Source organism: Opisthocomus hoazin, chromosome 8 (assembly GCF_030867145.1).
Source record: "Opisthocomus hoazin isolate bOpiHoa1 chromosome 8, bOpiHoa1.hap1, whole genome shotgun sequence".
In the NCBI taxonomy this organism is placed as follows: Eukaryota; Metazoa; Chordata; class Aves; order Opisthocomiformes; family Opisthocomidae; genus Opisthocomus; species Opisthocomus hoazin.
Window position 1 is genome coordinate 44,014,352 of NC_134421.1, and position 25,278 is coordinate 44,039,629.

A 25,278-nucleotide genomic window follows, 5' to 3' on the forward strand; every position below is an offset into this window, starting at 1 on the left:
GTATCTTCATCACAGATGACAGCATAGGTAACATAAAATCTTCCTTAGATGAAATCTGAGAGTTTATGTGACCATCTCAGACCAATTTTCTGCAACCGTAGGGTCAGGGTGTGTGCTTTGACATCTGCCTGCCCCTTGTGGGCTGCATTAATTCAGCATCCACAGCTCCTGGGCTGGATGAATTCAGAGGAGGTGTAACGTATCTGTGCCTTTCCCTAAATGCACACAGAAGCTCAGGACTAATTGCTGGACTATTTGGACTCTGGACTCTAGAAGCCGCAATGCTGTATCAGTTATTCCTTGTCTCCTGGAAAGCAAAGTCAGCAGTTGTATTGAGACCTCCCATTTCCTGAAGCCCACATGACTCCAGTTTGGCCCATCTTGGATTTGGGGAAAAAGAAAAACACAGTCGGTCAAACTACATAAACCCTTTCTTTCATGAAAAACATGTATGACTCATGAAGGATGTTCACCATAGATTTTCTTTTGCATTCAAAACCAAACTGAGTTTCTATTCGATGTATTTTATTCGCAACATCTGAGTCTTATGTGAGCTACTCAATTAAGAAAGGATTTTTTTGTCCCCTTAGGTTAATTGTGTTTTCCATTGCATTTAAAATATCATTTTTTTATTGTAATGAGGTTATGTTAATCTTAGTCCGTGTCAAAAAGATAATAGAAATAAAGCACACAAGCTTGCTTCTATTTTCAAGTAAAGCATCAATCCATATGAGTATAACCAGTCATCAGCAGCCTGTACTCTAGAAATCATTTCAGCTTGACAATTCAGAATTTTCTGGGTGGGGTAATAGGCAATATATGGGATTCATATGACACATTCATGTACAACAGAAAAAGAAAGGGAGAGTGCAAGATCTTTTCCCATTGATATAGTAATTCTGGTTCTAATGGCGTTAGTTTTTTCAGATGAAAGCTGAGAACTTTTGAACTTCTCATCATATGCAGACAAGTATGAACAAATGAACTATCAAAAGGTTGTGTTTCAGAGAATAAAGGTCAAATAAACAGTGCTAGAATGTTCTGCACAATTAGGTTTCATTTGGGGGTAAAATTTGTTGTTCATTTTGAATCTAGAACACAATTTCTGCAAACATTTTAAATTTTCCTAATTTCTCTCTAAATAGTGATAGCATTGAAACAAGGCTAGAATAACTAGCTCATCAGTGGTAAGCTATTTTGTGCATGCAGACACATTTTACATACTACACATCTACATAAGACATACATATATAAATATAGGCACAGACATGTAAATAGTTGCTTATCATTGATGTCAGTTCAATTTTCTGTCAAAATCAAGCTTGGCACAGATTATTCTGGGTCACTATCACTAGAGAAAATAAGTAGAAAATGCTATCTTAAAGCATTAAAAAATCAAAGGGAAAGTTGCCAAATAATGAGATCAGCTTTAAAGTCATGACAGTTAAGATCATTACGTTTTCCCCTGACGTTCTGATAACTAAAAGTTTATGTTTTTCTAATGAAGCCAGAGACTCTCCTGTAATAACGTAGCTCTGGGAACCGAAGTTTTGGTGGTGTTGAACATCTCAAGATCTACAAAAAAACATTGTAGAGCTGAATACTGCCATCTATCTATCTATCTATCTATCTATCTATCTGTCTGTCTGTCTGTCTGTCTGTCTCCCTTTTTCTGGCTCTTCAGTGCCTGTGTGCTGGAGGTACTCCAAGCAGGCAATACGACTGTACATTACCTTTGCTCAAAGGTATTGCTCTGCAGTCCAAACCAGTGTGTGGGAAATGGTGTGATGAGGCCTGCCTGAGCTTCAAAACTGAACTACTGTTGCAACCTAAAATATTAATCTAGATGTATCCTATGTCATGGTGAATATTTTCTCTAATCTTGTCTTGCTATTACTATAATGTACAGAACCACACAACAAGCAGAATGGAGACAATGCTGTGAATTAGTGAAGCCCCAGATTATAAGGCTGTGGAAGCTTTGTATTTCTCTAAATTCTTATCTTTAAACATCATACTTAACTGTACAACTATGTGAATAGTTACAATTTTTAAAACCATTAGAACTGGACATGAATCAGTGTTGTCTAGAGACTTCAGGTTCAAAACATGGCTAGTAATTTGTGTGTGAAAAGTTAGGAGATTTCTAAGCATTTCCTGATGATTGAGCCCTCTGACAGCAGCTCAGTCTCCGTTGACCTCTCTCCCCTTGGATGAGATTAACCCTTCCTTAGCAGGCATGTTGCTCGCTATGACACGCACCGATTCCACTCTTCTCCTGTCTCTCCAGATTTAGTAAAGCAAAGATCGAGATACCATATTTCCTGTTGTTGATAAAACAGAATTTACTTCATAGAATTGTGTCACAGACAGCAGTTTCATTACCAACAACTTCTTATTTCTTCACAGATAGACTTACCTTACCAGTATCTACATATTACGCGAACAGGTTTATTGGCTATGTCCTGGACAGTGCAGCGGTCGTGCAGACGAACAGCAGAGCAAAAGTATTTCTGGAGAGACGTAATAAGAAAGTAAGAAAACAAATGCAATTGAAGGGAAAGCTGCTGCTTAAATTACAAAACAGTATTAAAAAAACCTCCCAACTATTCTGGCACAGTTTATGCTGAAGTAGCACAACCTGTGCCTTGTGGTTGTGTGACAGGAGTAGGACGCAGTGCAGTGGCCCTGTGTCCGAGTCCAACTGCTCCTCCTGGGGAAGACGGCAGAGTGTGAGGTCTCCAGAAGAGGACCATCAGGGAGCATAAATGTTGTCACCTGACTCACGGCTGAAGAGGTACGTGTGTATTTTAAGAGCCTGAAACTGCAGCTGTCCCCAGGCTGTATTGAAACCACAGGTCACGAGGGTGACTGAGGGCTTCACTGCCAGTTGTTGGTGTTTAGTTGATATTTATACCTGGCTTCCAATCCGGAATAAAGGGATAATCAGGATGTTTGTATTATCAGAAGGAGAGGAAGATCTAACGTGGTTCTTTCAGCAACAAAAGAAAAGAAAAAAGAAGTGTGAATGGATAGGCTAAAGCAGCAGAGAGAGCAGTGTTGGCTGCCTGGGGAAAGCAAAGTGCCTCTCCGCCTAGACTGAGGGGGAACAGGGTGTTATTTGCTGCTGCTCATCACTGTGTGACTTTGCCTAGTTCTTGTATTGAACTGCAAATTGACTGAAAATGCAGCTCAGCCCTAGAAATGCTGTGGAATTCACTCTCCTGACTGTCAGGAGACAAGATCAGTCTGTGATATTTCTGGCAGATCCAATATTACACTACGGCATGATTACAGCATGCCAGGAGTATCCCGATGGTGTTATTTTCACGCAGCCACCCCAGAAGTATGTACAGACAGGAATGACTTCCCAGAGCTGAGATGCTGTGAAAGGGCTGCCATTTCTCCATCTGTCTGTCCCTATCGTGTTACTTGAATTCCATCACCAAATATCAGGCTGCCATGAGCTAGCACTGTGTCACGGTTACGCTGCTGTAAATGTCACTGCAACTGGTTCATGGCAAGATTCATTAAAGACAAACATGTACAGAGACAAGTACTTAACTTTTCTTTGTGCCTTGAAAAAAAACCTCCTCCGGTATTTAATCTTTTGAGACTGTCTGTGCTTGCTTAAGGCGAGGTTGGACAGGGCTTTGATCTAGTGAAAGATGTCCCTGCTCATGGGAGGAAAGTTGGGCTAGACCTCTAGTGGTCCCTTCCAACCCAAACCATTCTATGATGCTGTGATTCTATATAAAGAGATATGGATGAGGCAGTAAGTTTGCAGGCAATAATGAGCCATCTGCAGACATTGTGGAATTCCTGTTGGGTGCAAGCTAGTCACCAAGTTCTTCAAAACCTGATTGCCTGAGAAAAGGTACTTGCCTTTGCAGAGCTCTTCAGGATGTGAACTGAGCTGCTTAACTTTGCAAAACCTTCCTGCTCGGAGTTCTTAATCATATTTGATATATATATGTACGTAAATTTGTCAAACTTATTTTGCTCATGGCTGAGCCAGGTTCCAATAGGGTTTTGGAAATGCTTCTGAAACAATGCTATCCTGCTGACGTTGATTGCCAAAATCTTGTCAAGAGCACAGAAGACTATTATTTAGACTGCAGATTCAGGAAGGAGGAAACAGGTTTAGTTACAAATTTGGGCAGGACTGACCATAGCAGGATCTTATTCAGGCATGGAGAAGTACAGTCAACAGTGCAATATGTACAACATGGATTTCAGATCATTTTACTTAGGCTAGTAAAATTATAGTAGATTAAATTATACGAGATTAAAACATGGGTTTTTTCCCCAGTATAACTGCACTCTGCATGAAGACGCAATTGAGATAAAGAGTTCATATATGGAGCTCTGAATTTTTTCTCCTTTTGAATATACTGAAGTGCTCTAAAAGAATACAGGTAGCTGAAAGGATATGAAAGAAATCTGGCATCTTGGTTTGTACACACTCAAATCTTAACCAAGGGTAGCAGCACTATGAATTAACCCATTATCTGAAATTTAACTAGAAGATTTCATCCTCTAACTCTGGATGCAGTGCTAACAAGTGATAGTGATTGAGCTGGTGAAGTTGAAGTATTTCTGGTAGGCTATGACTGCTCTAGAGGATTTCTGGCTTATCTCAGAAGAACACAGAGAAAAGTAGAGGGTTCTATCACTGACTTCACTCCCTGTGCTATGGGTCATGAGAGAGCTCCTTGCTGATGGATGGACTCCCTTTGATACTCACTTCTGCCAATGGCCATGTTGTACATAGCTAAAGCAAAGACAGGTGAGGTGGGTGTTTTGGTTTGGCCTGGATAAATGCCAGGTGCCCACCTAAACCGCTCTGTCACTCCGCCTCCTCAGCTGGACAGGGGAGAGGAAATACGATGAAAGGCTCGAGGGTTGAGACAAGGACAGAGAGAGATCGCTCACCAGTTACCGTCACAGACAAAACAGACTGAACTTGGGGAGGAAAGAGAATTTAATTCATCACCAATCAAATCAGAATAGGAGAATGGGAAATAAAACTAGATCTTAAAACACCTTGCCCCCACCCCTCCCTTCTTCCTGGGCTCCACTTCACTCCCGTTTCTCTCCCTCCTCCCCCCCGAGCGGCACAGGGGAACGGGAATGGGGATTACGGTCATATCTGCTCCACCATGGACCTCCATGGACTGCAGGGGAACAACCTGCCTCACCATGGTCTTCAGCACGAGCTGCAAGGGAAGACTCTCTGCTCCGGCGTCTCAAGCACCTCCTGCCCCCTCCTTTTTCATTGACCTTGGTGTCTGCACAGTTGTTTCTTTCACATCATCTCACTCCTCTCTCTCGACTGCAGTCTCCCGGCAGTTTTTTCTTCCCCTTCTTAAATATGTTATCACAGAGGCGCTACCACCATCACTGACTGGCCTGGCCTTGGCCAGCAGCCGATCCGTTTCAGAGCCGGCTGGCACTGGCTGTATCAGACATGGTGGAAGCTTCTGGTACCTTCTCACAGAAGCCACCCCTATAGCCCCCCTGCTACCAAAACCTCACCATGCAAACCCATAACAGTTTCTTCTGCTGGTGCACGTGCAGATGTGGGAGAAATTGTGGAGTCTGAATTGCTTTCCTGCCTGCCTGGCTTCTGTCATAGACAGCTATACAGATCGGGAAAAAAGTCAGTCCAGCTATTAATTATTAAGTATCCCGTGATTCCCTCCCTATAAAGAATGGGTTGGTTTGATGTTATGCAGATGTTCCCTGTCTAGGTGACCTTCTTTTTGGTCTGGCTTCCTTTGAAACTTATCTTTAAATAAGATTTTGATATAGTGTCTCATATTACCCTACCATTTAGAAATTGCATAAAAAAAACATTTCTGTACTCTCTTGGCAAGTTTATAAAGATTACACTTTTGACTTGTTGGTCTCGCTAGTAAGTTCATATATATATGTGTGCACAAACACAATATATTTGTATTTGGTCTATAAATCATCATGCCTTCGTAACATGAAGGAAACCTTGTGAAACATCTTCTGTGTGCCTTACACCCAGGCATATCACAAGCCTGCTTGATGTGCCTTACACCCAGACATATCATAAGCCTGCTTGAGGTAAGGAAGATAGTGAAATATTCTTTAATATCTGCTTGACTAGCACAGTTATATAAACCCAGTAAAACTAAGGTTAACAGTGCCATTCTGCAACTGGTTGAGGGAATCGAATGTTTCGCACCCTCTCTGCAGGCAGGTAACACACATCTGAAGAGACTCGAATGGACTGGCACTTGGCAGGTCATGCCCACCTGAGTAAGCTAGAACAGACTATTCTGACTTCTGGAATGGTGAAGTAATCGTTTGGACCTAACTGGTCTTGAACCACAGGAAATGTATACAGAAAGGCCAGTGATTTGCAATAGAGCTTAAGGAAGAAAGCAGAGACACACTTCTATTCTGGCTTCCCTTATCAATTGTCTTGACCTCAGAAACTAAGAAAGTTCAAAGTCTGCAGGCACCGGAGCCAAAATCATGGCATCAGGCTTGACTAATATGCTTGATTAATGCATCACTCTGTTGTTAACAGATATATTGCCTGTTAGGAGCACATAAATAAATATGTGTTTGATGTTGGTGTCTTTCTCAGAACACTCCCATCATGACTGTGCCTAGTTACCTAACAATAACAGCTGCAACACTGCTACAACATCGTATCCAGCAGTTAAGATGTAATTATTCAGCAAAAAAACCCAAACATAATAAACAGCCTTAGAATTTACCTGAATTTATTAAGACAGTCTTTTGCTTTATGTTTTTCCCCTTTGTGGTTTGACTTTGGCTGATTGCAGAGAAGTACTAACAGGAGGCTTTTCCTCTGGTGTCATCACAGTAGTCACAAGAACATTGACATAACTAATATGCTGCTACAAGTCTATCAGCAAGTGCAATCCTTCATTATATCACAGCTGAATGAAATATTAGCATACTTTGTATGGGTACCTATCTAGGTATATGATGCTCATTTATGACATTTATCTTCTCTTCTAAGAAAAGATAAGAACCCTCTTGTGAAAGCTAATGAGGCCATCTACCAGATATAGGTTATATCTTAAATTATTTCTTCACCATTAACCTTCTGTAAGCTTTATAAGTAGGATTTGCACACTAGTCTGCAAAAAAGCAATTGCTTTCATGAGAATTACTCATGAATGTTATGCAGGATGCACGTGTATGTATCAGTCTGGGAAGGGGTTCCAATCTTCCAAAAGAATCATACTAACGTGTGTAACACCTTAATTAGATACTATACATGCTTTTAAAATTTTGGGTAAAACTTTAATATTTCTCAAATACTGCTAAATGGAAAGATATCAAGATAATCTGAATAACAAACTCTGTTAGTGCTAATCTGATATTTCCCACTCAGCTGTTCAGTAAGAGTACCTCAGAGTAAGTTTATGCAAAAGTGATTTGTGAATATATCATGTGAAAGCTACTAGAATTGGTGGTGGGAGATTTTACATGGGGAGACCTTCTTCCGTATTTCGGTGATGATAGCAATATATCTGAACCTGCTTGTTCCCAGATGAAAAGTAAGACATCCAGTTGTGTGAGATCTAAAAGGAACTCTTGTCAACAGATTTCATCTACTGATTACTGTGGTGTTTTACTGAAGTTAAACCACCATTTTCAGTATTCCTGATGCAGAGTTCATTTGGTAAGTAGTATTTCAATGTTAATATATGAATAGGCTAGTGTTGCTGCAGAGTCCCACCTAAGCAGCTTTACACCTGCATTTGATAAACATTAGGTTCGCATTTGCCTCTGATTAGTGTCACTACCTTCATGTACTCAATAGAGCACAATATTAAAATTAAAAAAAAAAAAAGACTAAAAATAGTTTAGTTCTTTCTTACCACTCAAGTTACATGTTCCAGTGTAAAAGTAATACTGAAATGGTAAATATGAAACATCAATCTTGGCAGGTCTTTTACAGCTATATTTCTTACACATTGTTTTGGCGAAATAGTTTTGCAATTCAAATATTTTGGCACAGGTAGTAATGGTATTATGACTTGATTGAGACATATGGCAGCAAGGAAAAGAAGAATAAATAATGTCTTCAATGACTAGTGCTTGAATAAATCTTAGATACATATTTGCTAATTGTAGCAGTTGTAGTTGTATCCACTCTCAGTTTATTTGCTTTGTACACATACCTGTTACACACCTGCCTAGAAAAATTTTAATTGATATTTGGACTGGAAGTCTTTGTGAAAGTTCTCCATGCACGTAGGCTAGTGGCTCAATATTAGGGCAAACGTGCTCAGTGCCGGCCAGATTTTTCTGTTCTGCAGCAGGGCACCACACGTGAGTTAGGAAACTGAGGCAAGTACCCTGTCTTTTTCCCTTGCTGTGCTGTGGCTGCTGCAGGCACAAGGACTGCTCTCTGCCACAGGCTGGAGGATCCCAGGTAGGAAGGACAGGGGCAGGGGTTCTGCTGCATGGGTCAGGGTTGCTCTCTAGAGCCACTGAAATTTTTTTGAAAAGAGCTTTACTATTGAAAATGGCCTTTTTCTCTCCTAGCTGATTTATGTTTTCATGAACAACTGTCCCATGACTTCTTGTTTACTAGAACCCTTAGTTACCAGAAAAAAGTCCCCTTATCTTTCCCTGCCTCACAAGCACTAAACACTCCAGGAAAATCAAGCCAAGTGGCCATTTTCAGATTTATTTTTTTAAGTATATAAGCCATCCCCGCTAAATTCTTCAAGGAAATGTAATTCTCATTTTGCCTCTAACCCACTGGGATGACACTGTGTGAGAGAGGTCAGGGAAAGGGTTTGTAGGTTGTGAGAGAAAGGAAGAGCTGACTACAATTGCTAATTGCAGCCAAGGTAACTGTGTCCATTCTGCATGGGTACATACACCTGTAGCATGTCTGTCCTATTGCCATTGACAAAATATTGTGCCTGGGGGGAAGAAAAGTGCCCCCAGGATTTTCAGTCAAAGTAAGGCTCTTCTAGACATTACATTACTTAGGGCCTCTACATTAAAGCTGCAGTTTCCCCCTGAAAGTAGTTTAACATCAATGAGCTTAATTCATAATCTAAAGAGAAATCCCCAGGTCTTGATCCCATGCTCATTAAAGCCAGCAGGAGTTTTGCCAACGTGTTGAGTAGGAACAAGTTTAGGTTACAAGTGAGTCTACCTTCCCAATGACTCCTTCATTTCAAACATCTATTTGCTTTTTTATTCAGGTAGGAGGTTTCTGTGAAGACTGCTTTTGAATGCCGGCTATCTTGTAAAACCTTAAAGAATTCACCCAGCTAGGTCAAACTACAGTGAAGAGCTTTTTGAATTAACAAACCTGTGGAAACAAACGAAAAACTGGCTAATTTTACAATGGCTTAGTACCCTGAAATGTGTTAAAAGAAAGTATTATGTGAATGATTTCTTGGTATGCAGGTATATTCTGAAAGTCACTTTAATGCAATGCTATCTTTTCTTCCTCTGTAACATACTGATCATAGTTCGATTCCTTCAAAAGAATGTACTGTTCCTCATGACTGCTGTATTAGATAGCTTTACACTTCTGTTTTCCCAGCTGGAGCATCCAACTTGGTGCGAGATGCAATAGTTTTGAGTCAAGACTTTGTCTTTTATTATTTAGACATCAGCAGTACTGTGCTGTGCTGCTCTCATTGCTCTAAGGTTAAAGCCTGTTTTGTGAAGGTGGCTTTTCCCTGCTCTTTTGTAATCGTTCTTTTCTTGGTTGTTATGGAGATAAGGCTTATGCAGTCCCTTTTCTGCTTACTTTATCATGCTCCAGGTCCAATAGCACAGTAAACAACCTATTAGGCAACTTATTTATCTATGTCAGTGCTGCAAGTTCAGACCTCTATTATTTAAGCTATGAAGCTTTTCTCAGGTAAAAAGATCGTCTGAATAATCTGAAATAGATTTTTTTCTTTTTTTTTCAAATTTCAATAGCTTTTCTGGGATTTTTAGAAAGATTAGGAAAACTGTTTTGGTAAATATGTCTTTTCCCCAGAATAACAATTTCAGTTGTCAGCTGAGCTTGTGTTTCAGCTAATAAGTACAATGCTATCCAACCTAATCTTTTGCATATAAAATAGCTGAAAACATATAAGATATTTCCGATTATTTTCTCATGAACCTCAGTGAATTAAAGTGCTTCAAATCTTCTGCTTCTCTACTAGCTCATTATATTTAACATTTATTTGAAAGCCTGTCTATGATTTTACAAAACTCTTTGAAAGTATAAGTTACCTTCCTTCACTGCATTTCCCACTGAGTAGTCCTATGAGGAAAGGCTGAGGGAGCTGGGCTTGTTTAGCCTGAAGAAGAGAAGGCTGCGAGGGGACCTTATAAACGCTTATAAATATCTCAAGGGTGGGTGTCAGGAGGACGGGGCCAAGATCTTTTCAGTGATGCCCAGCGACAGGACAAGGGGCAACGGGCACAAACTGAAGCACAGGAAGTTCCCTCTGAACATGAGGAAGAACTTCTTCCCTCTGAGGGTGACGGAGCACTGGAACAGGCTGCCCAGGGAGGTTGTGGAGTCTCCTTCTCTGAAGATATTCAAGACCCGCCTGGACAAGGTCCTGTGCAGCTTGCTGTAGGTGACCCTGCTTCGGCAGTGGGGTTGGATGAGATGACCCACAGAGGTCCCTTCCAACCCCGAACATTCCGTGATTCTGTGATTCTGTGACCACCTAATTGCTGACATTTGCAATATTCTATTGAAGAATAAATTCTGAGTAAGCCAAGGAAGATTGTCAAAGATTTTTTTTTAAATTTAAATGACATTAGCCCTGAAAAGTAAGTATGGAAGTGTCATGAACTATCTACAGGGATTCTGAATCCATCTGTACTTCCCATCTTGCAGAGAAATGTCCCAAGTCAGAAATGACTCAGTTCTTGAGCGTTGTCTCACAGGAGGTGCAGCTGAACAGCAGCCTTCCCCGTGAGCAAGGCTTCCTCGGTCCTCAAACACTGCTTTGGAAGCAGGTTTCTGTTGAAAAACTAAGGTTTGTAAATTCCCTACATCCTCGATTGCACAGGTAAAACCTCAACTGCGCTGAAATATCTGAACATTTAACTGCATTCATAAATCACTGGAGAGTCTTTGTTCAAGAAAAAAAGAAAAGCATTTCTGGCAACTATAAAATAAGATACATAGAATACCTTCATGGCTGTATTCTGCTCTTCAGGGACAACGTTAAGCATAAAATATCAACCTTCCTCACTTTCTGAAATTTGTTGAATATAAAAAGAAATGATCCTGGAAAATGCTTCGGGAAAGAACTCTGCTTATGGAAACACAGCATTAGACCATCTTATTATAGCTCTTAGGAGAAGAAAAAATAAAGCAAAACACTACCTTTTTAGCTTTCTCTTTTGCTCCCTTCCTGTAACTTCCATCATGGATTATTCTATTGTGAGACTTAATCCTGTAGATAAAATGACTCCTCTTACTGCTGTGCTGACTTGGGTATATTGTATTATGCAGTAATTTTCTTTTAATCCTTATCAAATAAAAGACATTCTAGGACAGTTTTGTTAAACCAGCTATCTATTATAGCTTTATTTTTCTTCCAGTCAGTATCAGCAATGATGATTTTAGAAAACTTATCTGTGACACCTCAACAGTGAATATACAACATGTTGTCTACTGCTCATAACAATTTTTCTCTTTTTTTCTCTAGAGGAAGTTAATATAATTTGTAGATACTAGTAAGTCTGTGAGGACAACTATCTTTATTTTTAGCATTGGTTTCTCAGTCTCCAAAATGTCAAGAGAGGGAGTTCAGTCTTGGTGTGGGATTCAGTGGAGTTGTATCTGAGTAAATCAAGGTTGAGACTAGTATAATAAGGTTTAGTATTATATTACAGTCTTGTAGTTTTGGGGTGCGGGGTTGGGTTTAGTGTTATATTTCAGTCTTATGGATACTCATAGAAGATGTTCTGTAGCCAGTCTGACTGTCACTGCCACACCATAAGATTGTGTAAATGGGGCAGGGAGAGAGGTACAGTCCCAATTTGCCTTCTTACAAATTTATGTCTCTATACAACATACTTACATACATATGTGTATGTATACAGGTACTTATATATGTACTCTTTTTGACCCCTGAGACAAGAAAACACAGTTTTTGGTTTTGTTTTTAATTTGACCTACAGTTAAGTCCTCAATTCCTTGTTCAGGATTTTGTAGTGGATTGACCTTGGCAAGGTCACCTTGCCATTTAAACCTAATAGAGATTTAAAATAAAATATTTTTCCTTCAACTTTTTTGAAGTGGACATGTTACTCATATAAGGTGCCAGTCTGGGATTTCTACATATCAGTTCCTACTTATGCTCCTCTTACGCTGTTCCAGAAAGCATACTTCAGCCTTAACTGGGTGGAACTCTCTCTGAGAGACGTGGCAGCTGGTCCTTCTTCTTGTACTCAACCCTTGATCCCTCTGCAGAGAGCGGCACCAGCAGAGCTGATGCTGGGGTTGCACCAGTCTTAGCGAGAACGACAAAACTCAGTACGTTATGTCTGTGCTTTCCTGTGAGCAGGGTCTGTGACTCCATTTTGTCCTCTAGGGAGTTGGCAACTCTTAATAAATAAGGCATTACCGGTCACAGTTCATTGTTGACTGGCATTGAACCAGAGGAATAAATGCAAGTTAAAGCGGATTGATAATGACTAATCTCAGCACCATCTGTCAGTGGTACATCTGCCCAAACCCTGTGGTTCTGCATCTTGTCTAGCACCACTTTGGATGGGGCCATGCTGCCAAGTTTGCTGCATTTGGCTTAAGAAAAGAACCCTTTAGGAATGAGCTGCTGTACTGCTAAAAGTTTCCTGCTGTTGAGATGCTAGTGCATACCATACACACCCATTTCAGCAAATTCCAACTTTGTTCTCTATCAACAGTTATGTAGAAATATTTCACAGAAATGAATTCCTGTACATCAGCCTTGTCATATCTCCTAGAGTCCCTGACTGCACAGATTAATCATGGAGGTAGAAACATATTTCCCACGCATTTACTGTTTGTGGAATCTTATGGAGAGAGAATGCGTGATGGTAAGGTATACGGTTTAGTCATCTCACTTGGAGGGATGCATATCTCTTAGGGGTGATGAAGCAATGAATAAATTAGTTTATATCAAGTGAATACTAATAAACACTACCCCACCACCACTATGCAGCATAAGCTGTGTCTTACAGAAACCATTTAAGAAATCTTGAGGATTCTACAAAATGTTCTACTTCAATTCTTCAAATTACAAACCCAGGTTACCTTAATGCAGCCTAGGAAAGAGAAAAATAACTATGCTTAAAATGCCTCTGACAGATTTCTCATACACTAGAGTGTCACAAGCTTAAATCTGAATTGCAAAATCTACCAGAAGAAACAAATGTTGTATTGCCATCTCTTGTCAGAGCTGATTTTTAAATCCTACTGATAGACTCATCCATCCAGGCTTTTATTCTGTGGAGAAAGAGCAACTTCTAGACCTCTTGTTCACAGATCTCAACCTTCTTCTTTTCCTACCCTTTTCCACAGGCCAGCAGCTTGGCCTGGCTCTCCTCTGCTACATCAGCTTATGGGGCATCGGCTATCTGCAGGTGGGAAGAGTGCCCGGCTTGGGAACTCCTCTGAGGACCCCACCAGGGAACAACGCCTGACTGCAGGGCCGTACCCCAGTCTTGCTCCTGCTTGGCTCTGGGTGTGTTTTGGTCACTGCAACCCACTGACCAGCTGTATGCAGTGTAGAGAGTCAAAAAGCAGAAGGAAGGTGCAGGGTTATACAAAATAATCATCCAAAGACATCTTCCTCACTGAGGGAGAAGCATGGAGGAGTTTGGTAGTCCTCATGTCTGGGAGAAAAAAAACTACACGTGCACCAGACTAATGGAAACAAAAGGAAACATATACACATTTCTAGTTGTCTAGAGCAGACATTTTCTACCTCCAGTTGCAACAAATTAACATAAAGCTACATTTAGCTTTAATGTCAGATTTAACTTGGCCAGTTTGGGTTGCACAAAATGAAATGTTTAATAGGACCCAACTCTCAGAGAGATGGTTGGTGCTTTTGAATAGATTTCAATATTTCAAAGTAGTCACTTAAAAACCAAGCCACCTGAGTACACTTGTCTTTCTCTGAAAATAAGTCTAGATTAATGAGGGAGAAAGAGTGCCTCTTTTCGTAGCTTGGTTCTGGTAAGTGCAAATATTCGGAGAAAGCACAGGCACCGGAGACCTATATGCACATTTATGGGGATTGTGAGATCTTCCATAATTTAATGAAGTTATCAGTGAAACTTCTACAGAAAAGGTTATTTTTATGCAAAAAATATTTTTGCTGTTTCAGCACTCAGTCACTGATGCATGAACTTCTTTTTAACAGGAAAATGTAGTGTTATACTTGATATTTATGCTCATAGTTTAGGGCTTAAACATGAAAATAAGAAGATATAATGAGGCAGTCCTGAGTGAAAATATTCATATAAACAAATGTGATGTTAAACAACTCTGCATTAGTTCTAGATTTCCACAGAACCAGCATGCAAACACTTAATTGCTTCTAAGACATAAGCATCTTCATAGAAACCAAAAGTCAAAAGAATTTTTTCATTTTGTTGTAACTTTTTTTCTCCTGAAGGCTTCTTGTAACAGATCGCTTTCTTTCCAAGAAAAAAAATATATGAACCTGGTTTTATTTCAGTTGAAATGAAAAAAAAGCTCATTGCCATCTTTTCTGACAAAGTTTAGTTGTCTCCATGTGAACTAGTTATTTAGACTTTAGTTGAAGTGAATGAAGGTCTAAGTGTAATTTGTGATACTTGGGTATGTAAGACATGTATATGAGGCTAACAAATACAGCACAGAGCCAATGTACAGGGTTTGTGTGGCAAGGCTTTCGTACTGGGGGGGGGGCTACAGGGGTCATTACTTTGAGCAGCTGCTAGAAGCTTCCCCTGTGTCCGACAGAGCCAATGCCAGCCGGCGCCAAGACAGACCCGCTGCTGGTCAAGGCTGAGCCCATCAGCAACGGTGGTAGCGCCTCTGGGATAACACAGTTAAAAAGGGGAAAAAGTTGCTGTGTGACAGCAATTCCAGCTGGAAAAAGAAGTGAGACTATGTGAGAGAAACAATTCTGCAGACACCAAGGTCTATGAAGAAGGAGGGGCAGGAGGTGGTCCAGGCACCAGAGCAGAGATTCCCCTGCAGCCCATGGAGAAGACCACGGTGAGTCAGAATGTGCCCCTGCAGCCCATGGAGGTCCATTGTAGAGCAGATCTCCACCTACAGCCCATGGAAGACTCCAAGCCAGAGCAGGTGGATGTGCCCCAAGGAGGCTATGACCCTGTGGGAAGCCTGTGCTGGAGCAGGCTCCTAGCAGGACCTGTGGCCCTGTGGACAGAGAAGCCGATGCTGGAGCAGGTTTTCTGGCAGGACTTGTGACCTTGTGGGGGACCAATGCTGGAGCGGTTTGTTCCTGAAGGACTGCACTCCATGGAAGGGACCCACACTGGAGCACTTCGTGAAGAACTGCATCCCATGGGAAGGACCCATGTTGGAGAAGTTCATGGACAACTTTCTCCCGTGGGAGGGACCCCATGATAGAGCAGGGGAAGACTGTGAGGAGGAAGCAGCATCAGAGACAGTGTGTGATGAGCTGACCATAATGCCCATTCCCTATCCCCCTGTGCTGCTCAGGGGGAGAAGGTAGAGAATTCGGGAGTAAAGTTAAGCCCAGGAAGAAGGGGGTGGGTGTGGGGGGAAGGTGTTTTAAGATTTGGTTTTATTTGTTATTATCCTACTGTGATTTGACTGGCAATAAACTAAGTTAATTTCCTGAAGTTGCGTCCGTTTTGCCCATGATGGTAATTGATGAGGGATCTCTCCCCGTCCTTATCTCAGCCTATGAGCTTTTCATTATTTTTGCTCTCCCCTGTCCATTATACGTTCTCCCCCTGAGGAGGTAGCGTGATAGAGCGGCTTTGGTGGGCACCTGGCATCCAGCCTGGGTCAAGCCACTACAGTCTGTTTGTCTCTGGAGTGGTGGGCAGAGGCCAGGAAGACCATTTGTACCAGCACAAATCACACTAGTGTGGACAACTGAATGGAGTCCATGGTGTCAACTATGGAGAAACTTTCTAGGCTCCAGTGAAAGAGCCCTCTCCTCCCACCCCTCACCCATGCCATTGCCTCAACTTAGGTGTCTAGTTTCATTTAAGATGTGCTAGGACATCCTACCTGCCCCCAGATGATACTGCAGGAAGGCACAGGTCTGCTGTAGGTCACTGGGTCTTGTTTGCCCACCTCAAATGGATATGCACCTCCTATGGCACTACATACCTCTGGTCAGGCAAATTAATAGGGCTTTTAATCTCTTTTGCCTATAGTGGGAACTGACATATTTGGCCATCTACCACACATACAGATACCCACAGATATCTAAATTTCCATGTCTTAATCACAAACTGAATCCCTTTCCTTGGGCATGATTCTTTTGTCTACACATGGCTGTCTAGTGCCACTTCAGACAGCCCACACTCTCCCACTTAACCCCCAGAAGAAGTTCCAAAAGGAGTCCAGCCTATTTAAAGTCTTCTGTCTTCTCCACCACTTATGTGTGCTTCTTGGACACCCCAAGGTATCTCAGGTATCAGTAGTTGCCTATGTATGGGCAATTAAACTGAGCCCTGTGCTGCACACATGAGGCAGGAGGTGTTTCAGTCATTTTTTCCAAATATTTTTCTTTCACTCTTTTCAAAATTATGTAGACTATATCTATACATGCACTCAACAAACTACCATAGATTCCTGAGTGATTTTGCAACAAGTAGTACAGAAGGTCTCCTTTTCCTGCAGTAAACCACATCAATCTTTATCTGGGGAATCTACAGCCAAGTATCAAAGTAAAGGTAGTGAAGAGAGAAGACAACATGTGACATAAAGGGCAGCTGAGAATCCAACTAGACAAGTCCAAACACATCTTATATTAGAGGGGCAGTAGCTGTCTTCACCCCATCTGATGCTACGTTTTTAGGGTAGTATGCACAACTTCAGAGTTTTATCACATCGTATCTAGCAACTTCACGTTCTTCTTTGCATTAATACACACAGGGCCCATCTGCAGCAGTGGAGCATTGCTGCTCCAGCTAATGGAAAGGAAGTAATTTTTGCTTCAGAAAGCATGACTGGATCAGGGAATTTAATCCAGAACTGGATTACTGCCATGCATTTTACATGTGCCTTCTCTCTCCTTTCCTTACTACAGTGAGTCAAATCTCCTGCATTTTAAGTTGCTTGGAAAGAGCACAATGAAACTATCTATCTCTTTATCTCCTTCCCTTAAATTCATTAAATGTCAAAAGCATTTAAACTATTTTGTTAACACATGCAAATTCAGAGCATTGTCTTTATCAAAACATGATTGGTTGACACATCTAAGATCACAATTTCTATCATAAATGTAAACACTAACCTCCTTATCCTGATTCTTGAACCTTGCAAGCCACTCTCCCTAGAATGAGATTTCAGACTTGAGAGGTTTTTTGTCATATGCCTGGGTGTGTCATTTGGACTGAAGAATCAAACAACTTCTGGCTAAATATTTGCTTTCATGCAGCACTGAGCTCCAGTTCTCCACAATTCACTGTTGCTCCACTACTTGGTTGTTCTCAGTTTGCCATCGAATATAACTAGCTGCTGCTTAACATCCCAAAATATATTGCTAGGACATGCTGCAGAATACAATTTACAAACACAAGCACTGCTGTACCTTCAGCTAAAAGTCCTTTTACTTCTATGGTGGGGACTGCACTGACCAAAAGACCTCCATATAAGCGAACTGGTTGATATTGCTCTGTCTTTCTTATTACTTTCCCCTTCTTCCCTTTTCTCTTCCCATTTCCTCTTCTTCCTTTTCCCCTTTCCTCTTCTTCTCCTTCCCCTCCCCCTTCCCCTTGCCTGGCCTTGCCCTTTCCCTCTACCTTCCCTTCCCTCAGACTAAAAGGGAGAACAGTTACATGATTCACAAAATACCCCCAACCTCAAAACCCAGGAGTTTTACACCACTGTGGTTCCCTTAACTCCAGTTCTTCAGTTAATCATCACAGTAGTCTACACTTTGGTGTTTAATTAAGTGGTTAGCTACATTAATACTTAATGCTTGTTCAAAGCTTTACGATAAGTATGCACGCTTGAGTTGCTCCATAGTTAAGGTCACACGGTATTACTGATGTGATGGGAGTTGCAGGTTAAAGTCCCTTAGTCTTTTGACAGCTTAGTAATATAAACTACTGAGAGGCTAAAAAACAAAATCAGCTAGGAAAATACCAAAGACTGTGTTTTTAACCTTTGTACAAATAGACTGAAGTAACACTGGGCAGGCTGGGGGTTTTATTTTAATGATTTGGCAGTGTGGAAAAAAGGAAATAGATGAAAAAATATCAAAAGAAACTGCCTGCTTCAGTGAATTTTTTTATCACCTTGTAGTTTCTCCTGCATGGGTCATCCTAGAAATGCTTTTGGTAAGGGCTCAAAGTCCTTAAGTTACTTTAGTGCCGATGAATTCAGCTCACTTAAATACAACTATGCTTAGGTCTGACTCAGCTGTACTGCAGCTTCACCTGGTGAACAAAGGATAGAAGAAGATTTGTTATGAATTGTAGTTAAAGCAAAATTTTGTGATTCATCTTGTTTCAGCTGACAAAATTCATAATGAACAGAAAGAGATCCTCCAGCTTTGTCTGTGATTGCAAAGATGCACACTACCTTTCTGGGCTTCGACTTACATTGCAGCTAAACTGGGATTTTCCCCTGAGCTTTCTGAGCCAGAGCAGCATATATATACATATATACTGCATTTATATACAATTTTGCAAGTCCTAATGAGTCCCTGGGAAGTCCCTGCTGTTGACCATGACCCTGCTGTGTTAAGTGTTCAGATTCAAATAGATGGCTCAGCTCCAAAAATAGGCATTTCTTTCAATGTAAGAGCAGATGTGATGAGTGGATAAAGGGGAACAGATCAAAAGGTGTAGCCTACATGCTTTGGTACTTCAAGCATTTGAATTTGTGCCACAGAACAGAAGAAAATCAGTTAAAAAGAAAGGTGAATCTTAGCTGGAATATTCTGGATCCCTACTCACATGTAGAGGGCAGGGGCATTCAACTAGGAGACCTAGAGAAATCAGGAAAAGGAGCGTGGTAGTCACAAGTCATGCTTAGTAGCTTATTCTGGCACTATGTGAGGAAGATTGTGGTTGATTATTCCCTCAAGCCATACGTGCTTCCCTACAAGAGTTTTTCCAGTCAGACTGCAGAAAAAAAAGATTATAAAATAAAAGTGATTTGAACAGTGCAGAACCTAAATGAATTTGCTGTAAATTCCGTCCTCTACCTTCACCACTTTCGATACATATAATGGCTTAATTTCTCTGCTGTGAGGGAGTTTTGATCTACCGCAGGTTATTTTATGGACGAGACAGAGTGCACAGCAAACTGGTTGTCACCTCCATAGATTACACATTGCATTTTGCTATTCACCTCTTACAAGCTGGGATTCTGCCTCTCTTCAGAAGAGAATGCAGGCAGGTGCACCTGAGGTGACGGTATGCTTGTGTGGATGTTAGTATTTTATTTACCTGGGTTTACAGGAAGAGGATAATATCTCATAGCGCTGCAAACCCATGTATAGGCAAGTGAAGTAGGTTCTCAAGTGAAACCCTGTAGAAACAAGGAAGGGGTCTTGTATTTGATGAATCCAACAGCTGCCCTATTTCCGTATTAACTGTTAGCTGAAGAGTCATCAGTGATTAATCTGTAAGACAGAACGTGCACAATGAAGAGTTTGTTGACGTGAGTCAGGAGGACATTGAAAGGATTGAGATGCTGCCTTTCTTTCTCAGCTCTGGAGCCCAGGTGACACACAGAGCGTACCAGGGATATCCTGGAGAGCAAGAAAGCACTTCATAAAGAAACTTGTGGAGGAATGTGTTTTCATGGGCACTAAATTGTAGTGTTAATGCAATATAAATGCTATGTAAATTAATATTGCAGCTGAAATCCTATTAATAGAGGTAGGAGAAGAAAAGAGCTGTATCTGCATAGGAAGAACTGCAATATCTCCATTAGCCAATTCCATCTTATTTTTAGTGGTGCAAAGCTTTCCAGATAATATTTTATGTTATTTACATACTTTACCTTTGTATTTGATGTTTATTTTCCTAAGAGCCCTTCCTCTGAATACTGACTGGCAACCATTAGCATCTGCTCATGAGTATTTTAGTGAAGTTTCTCTGAAACCCGATGCCATGTAATGCTTTTTGAGCAGATAGAGAGCTCTAGGTCACATGCCAGCAGAGAGTTAAGCCGAGGGGCAGGGAAGGGAGGGTTACAGAGGTGGTTGCTCAGCAGGCCCCTTCCACATCACATGGGCACAACAGTCAGAGCAGACTGGGCAGCACAATCAGTGGCTGAGACAGGATGCCAACCATCTGACTGCTGTCAGGCTCCTGTGATGGGAGAGGAGGGGTGTTATCCTGTCACTGGGTTAAGACCGTCAGAAAGCATCCATCATAGCAAGGTGAGTGTCACTCAGAATGTATTGCACACTCCACACCTTTAATAATCTGCAGGTGTAGTCTTCACTTAGGCATGAGATTGATTTGCCAGAAAACAGTAGCAAAGGGCAGAAAGGACCCCAGATATTTTTTTGTCTTCAGACCAAATTTTTTTATCCCTTCAATTGAAATCCCAGCTTTTTTCACTTTAGGGCATTTAGATTCAGCACATTAGAGCAAAAGAGGCTTGAACTGTCAGAACTCATCCTTTGAATATCGCACCAAGCTGGTAGGGCTCATCTGTAACACTCACTAAAATATGTACTTTCCCTTCTTGTTTCAACTGACAAAGTACAGAAAATTGCAACACATTTAGGAAAAAGACCTCATATTTGACCAAATTGAACACTTTAAGAAATACTACATCTGACTGTGGTTTTGAATTTCCAGATCACACGGGGACAAGGAAAGAATGGGAATCCCAGGAGGAGTTCTGGTCTGTTTAGCGTGAACCCTCCTTTCACCTGCATGATAGTACATGTTGCTGTGGCAGCTCCTGCCACTCTTAAATGAGAAGAACATGCACTCCCATCTACATATACAACAAGATAATGCCCTGGGGCCAGAACCAGTGAACAGTCCCACCTGCGCCTATCACAAAGAAAGTGTTGCTGCGGGCACTAAGTTTTAGCAGGGCTAAGATGCATGTTTCTTACCTGCATTGGTGTTGGCTACTGCAGTCAGTTCCCACACCGTGTACACAAGATGTACCTGAATCAACTCAGAAGTGCTTGCTCCTCTACGGTTTCTGAAGCCTGTGTCAGACAGAACAGAAGAAATCAAAATTTAGTAATAATGAGGTAGAATCTAAGGTAAGTGAACATGTTGCGTGGATTTCTGGTAATGTGAAAGTATGCCTGAGTAAAACTGAAATGCCAAGATTAGTGCAAGAGGACCAGATTATAATGGTAATAACAGGGAGATCACCAAATTATGAAAGGTTTCCTCTTATGGCTGTCCAGTAAGACTTTGCTGCTGAACAATTTGACTACTGCATAAGACAATTTCAACAGGGGCTCAGGACAGTTGCAGAACATTACAATGAAACTGGTGTCTTCTGAGAGTATGTAAAGAGGTGGTAGTGGAACTTTAATAAAACTATCAGGCTACCTTTCACCTCTGGTCAACCTATGTTCTAAACAAGACCTCCAATAAAGTTATAGTAAGGTTGCAATGAAAGCACTGAAAAGTTTCAAAATGCCTGAATTAAGCTTTCTGTGTATCTATCTGCTTTTCTGTCTGTACAGCCCTGGGCTGTCTCCTTGTTGTGTATGAATTGTGGCAGTTTGACTGAGGATCACATGCTGTTTTTCTGCAGGACTGTTTCATTCAGTGCCCTGGGTGGACAGCACTCAGTGATTGAGTGGCTCCTCAATATTTTTGTTTTACCCTCATATTTCAGTGCATGGCCCATGGACACATTTACTTTGTGCTACTCAAACCCTTCCATCTGACAGAATCACAGATGTCCTCGGGGGATTTTTCTATGGTATTACTCATTGTACGTTCTATTCGTGCAGTATTTTTGTGGTATGAGGGATGATATTATCTGCATTATATATGTGGAGAAAGGCAGGCAGATTAAGATTAAAATTATCCTTTAAATTGGGCAGCTAGTTTGAGGCACCAAAGACCATATATTTTGTAGAGTATTAGTGCGACGAAAATCTAGCTTTAGGTAGGGGTTTTCTGGCAGGAATAGGGATAGGATTATTGTTAGACTGTGTTAATCACAAGACCATTCTTTCTCTTACAGGAATCCTGTCTTCCTCAACACAAAACTTTCAGCCTCTGTTACAGATGCTTTGAAGGACCTTACATCAGAAACCTATGTCATCCCAGAAAATGGACCACATCATGGAATTTTTATTCAGAGTGCTTGATTCCACTGTTTGACCTAATGGAGAAACAGGGGGATGGTGGTAGGTTGACATCTTTCATGTGGTTCAGACAGTGTTAGAAGTAAATTACGAATGTTACACAAAATTCAACATTGACAAGTCCAGCCTTTGGACGGTTTTGGATGTTCACCTTAAATCTAGCTATTTTGCAGTACCATTCACTGAAGGCAGAACAGCGTGGGCTGCAGCAGCATAAGCGAAGTGGTGCACAGGTCATGACTGCAGCAGAGCTACCCCAGTCTCCCTGACGGGAACAGCTGGAGGGAAGCAGATGGCACCAGGTGTCCAGCATAAAGCCTTGACATGATCAGGAGAAAAACTAACGAACAGTTATTGTCACTCAGCCATACTCCTACATCTTCCTACATCCTCTTGGCATTTCTTAGAATAAGTGTACATGCCTCATGGCAGCTGTCATATTAGCCCTTCACCAGACAAGGAGATGGCAAAGTAACTGTTATGGCTTTAGCTGGTTGCAGGGTTACATTTCTCCTAGCAACTTTTAACCTCAAAACACAGAGCTGTCTTAGATCTTGTCAATATATGTTCTCCTTAATATAAAGATAATTAAAGTTTATATCAAGTCAACAGTTTTATTTAATCTACTTCTTTCCATGAGTTTAACCCTTCCAAACACTGGGTTCCTTATGACAGACCCAAAGCTTTGGACTCCTCCCACAGGCTTTTCAACACAGGTGCTCAACTGCCCAAATGCACTGTCCCCTATGGACGCCGTGTCTCTTCTTCCTTACAATGCGCTACCCCATAGCAGAGCTCTTTCACACTCAGAGCCTGGCTCCTGCCCGTCTTTCCCCATCAGTTCTGTCTCCTTACACAGTATCTCAGGGTCACCCTCCTGTCAGTCCTCTTCCTGTCTCCGTCCCAGAGCCTTGTTTAATCTCTGACCCTCTCTGCCAGCAACCGTATAGCTTCCAGCCTCCCCTCCCTCAGGCCTCTTCTTTGCAGTGCCTTCACTAAAACCGTTGTTGCTCACTCTACTTGATTTTCCTCTTCCTTATCCTCATCCATGCTCATTTTAACCTTCCATCTTGCCTCGTATCCATGCCAGCTGGGCAGGAGAGATGGCCTCCTTGCTTGTAGCTGCTGTGCCCAGCTCTCCTCTGTCCTCCAGCCAAAGCCCAGCAAAGTTATGAGCAGCTGCATACAGGGGCTTATAATGCAAAGTGGCAGATGAGTTTAACTCAGCATCACTACTACCTCTGCCAGTGATGGTGCCGTCTGTAGCAGTCAACAGAGAGCAGAAGACAGCTGATTTATGTCACTTGCATTACCTGTCCTTACACAATGAAACCACTTGCTAAAAATTTATTTTTATCTACCAAAGAGCTGGCTAAATTACACTGTTCCTTCTGCTTATCTCTATGTCTCTGATGTGCAGCTCATATAAAGCTAGTCATCTGGCAAGGATAGAAACAATGGACAAGCTTCTGAAAAAATGCTCAAATAAGATATAAAATACCCTTTTCACCACCAAGCAATCCACAATTATCTGCCAACACAGCAAATAAAATTGAGCTTGTTAACAAACACATATATCAAAATTCAAGGAGCCAACTGCCGACCTGGACCTGTCTAAATAAATACCTGTGTATTTATACTACAGCCTCATGAAATGTCTGATCTTCAAAGCATTCACTCTGCAAAAGGGCTGTTCTGTTTCATGAACACATATTGCAATGACGTAGGATTTGTGTATGGAGGTTTTTTTTGTTATCGATTTAAAATCAATCAAACGGCAAGTGAAACTGGCAAATGGAATTAGCCAAGTGAGCTAAGACACTGCTGAATGTTCAGATAAATGGGAGCATCATGTATAAGTGAAAAAATGTGGAGCTTTCCTGCAAGCATTACATTATTTGAACCTATCCTTTCATTTTTTAGGGAATGGCCTCTGCCTTTCAAAAAACAAGAAACTCGGGGAGGAAACCATGGAGAAGCAAACATATAAAGAAAATGAACTAGCTGGGTATGACAGTGTGTAATCTAATAACTGTTGTGATTTTGAGACATTTAATTTATGATTCTCGCACAAATAAGAAAGCTTAAAAATTTTTAAAGTACAAAGCTGCCACACAAAAACGTAACAGATTTGGAGCATGAAGACAATGATCCATCTAGTGCCATACCCTCATCTCAGCCCAGGCAAGATTCTTCAGAGGAGTGTACTCTAATCACTTTAACAGACAATTGTGAAGGCATCAGGGAATTTTCTTTCCCAAGTCTCACAGTTAGTAGAGGATTTATAGATGTTCTCTTTCTGTAACTGCTTATCCTTCTTCATATCATGATAAAGTCTCAGATGCAATGATAACTAGTGGTAATGTAAATAAAATACATTAAAAATAAACAAGAATCAAGAATTTTAAATTTCCTTTTATCAACGATAACAAGTTGCTTTTGATTTTCACTGTATAATTTAATTCCACTTAGCTCTTTTCGGTTCATTCCACTCATAAAGCCAAAGAAAATAACTTCCAAATGAAATCGGGGGTGAAAACTTTAGGCTGGAAATCTTCATCATGATATGTTCTGTTTTTTTACGTGGTGCAAATCAGATAATCTGAACCAATAGTCCCTGTGAAGGAGCAGTTTTGGAGTAGGACTGTCAATACTGAGAGGTATGAATTTGATTCAGAGACTAAAAGTCATTACGCTCTCCAGCCCTCCCCATAATCAGGTCTTCCAGTGGTTAATTACTGCCACTGTTAAA

General features: G+C 41.1%; 2 long non-coding RNA genes across 4 annotated transcripts in view; one reads left to right on the forward strand and one right to left on the reverse strand.

The window, feature by feature from the left end:
• LOC142362205 (uncharacterized) overlaps positions 1-2,781 on the reverse strand; it is a 59,069-nt gene extending 56,288 nt beyond the window's left edge. For 2 of the 3 annotated variants that reach the window (XR_012764796.1, XR_012764795.1), the window contains exons 1-2: positions 2,642-2,781; positions 2,420-2,513 (exon numbers count right to left, since the gene is read on the reverse strand). This is a non-coding gene — a long non-coding RNA (uncharacterized LOC142362205). Of the gene's footprint in view, positions 1-508; positions 2,325-2,419; positions 2,514-2,641 lie in introns of those variants that run through there. The other variant, XR_012764794.1, reaches the window with a different exon arrangement.
• Positions 2,640-24,882, forward strand: LOC142362206 (uncharacterized). The gene is made up of 3 exons (XR_012764797.1): positions 2,640-2,797; positions 22,403-22,568; positions 24,450-24,882. It is a non-coding gene; the product is annotated as an uncharacterized LOC142362206 (long non-coding RNA).
• Positions 24,883-25,278: the final 396 nt, after the last annotated feature.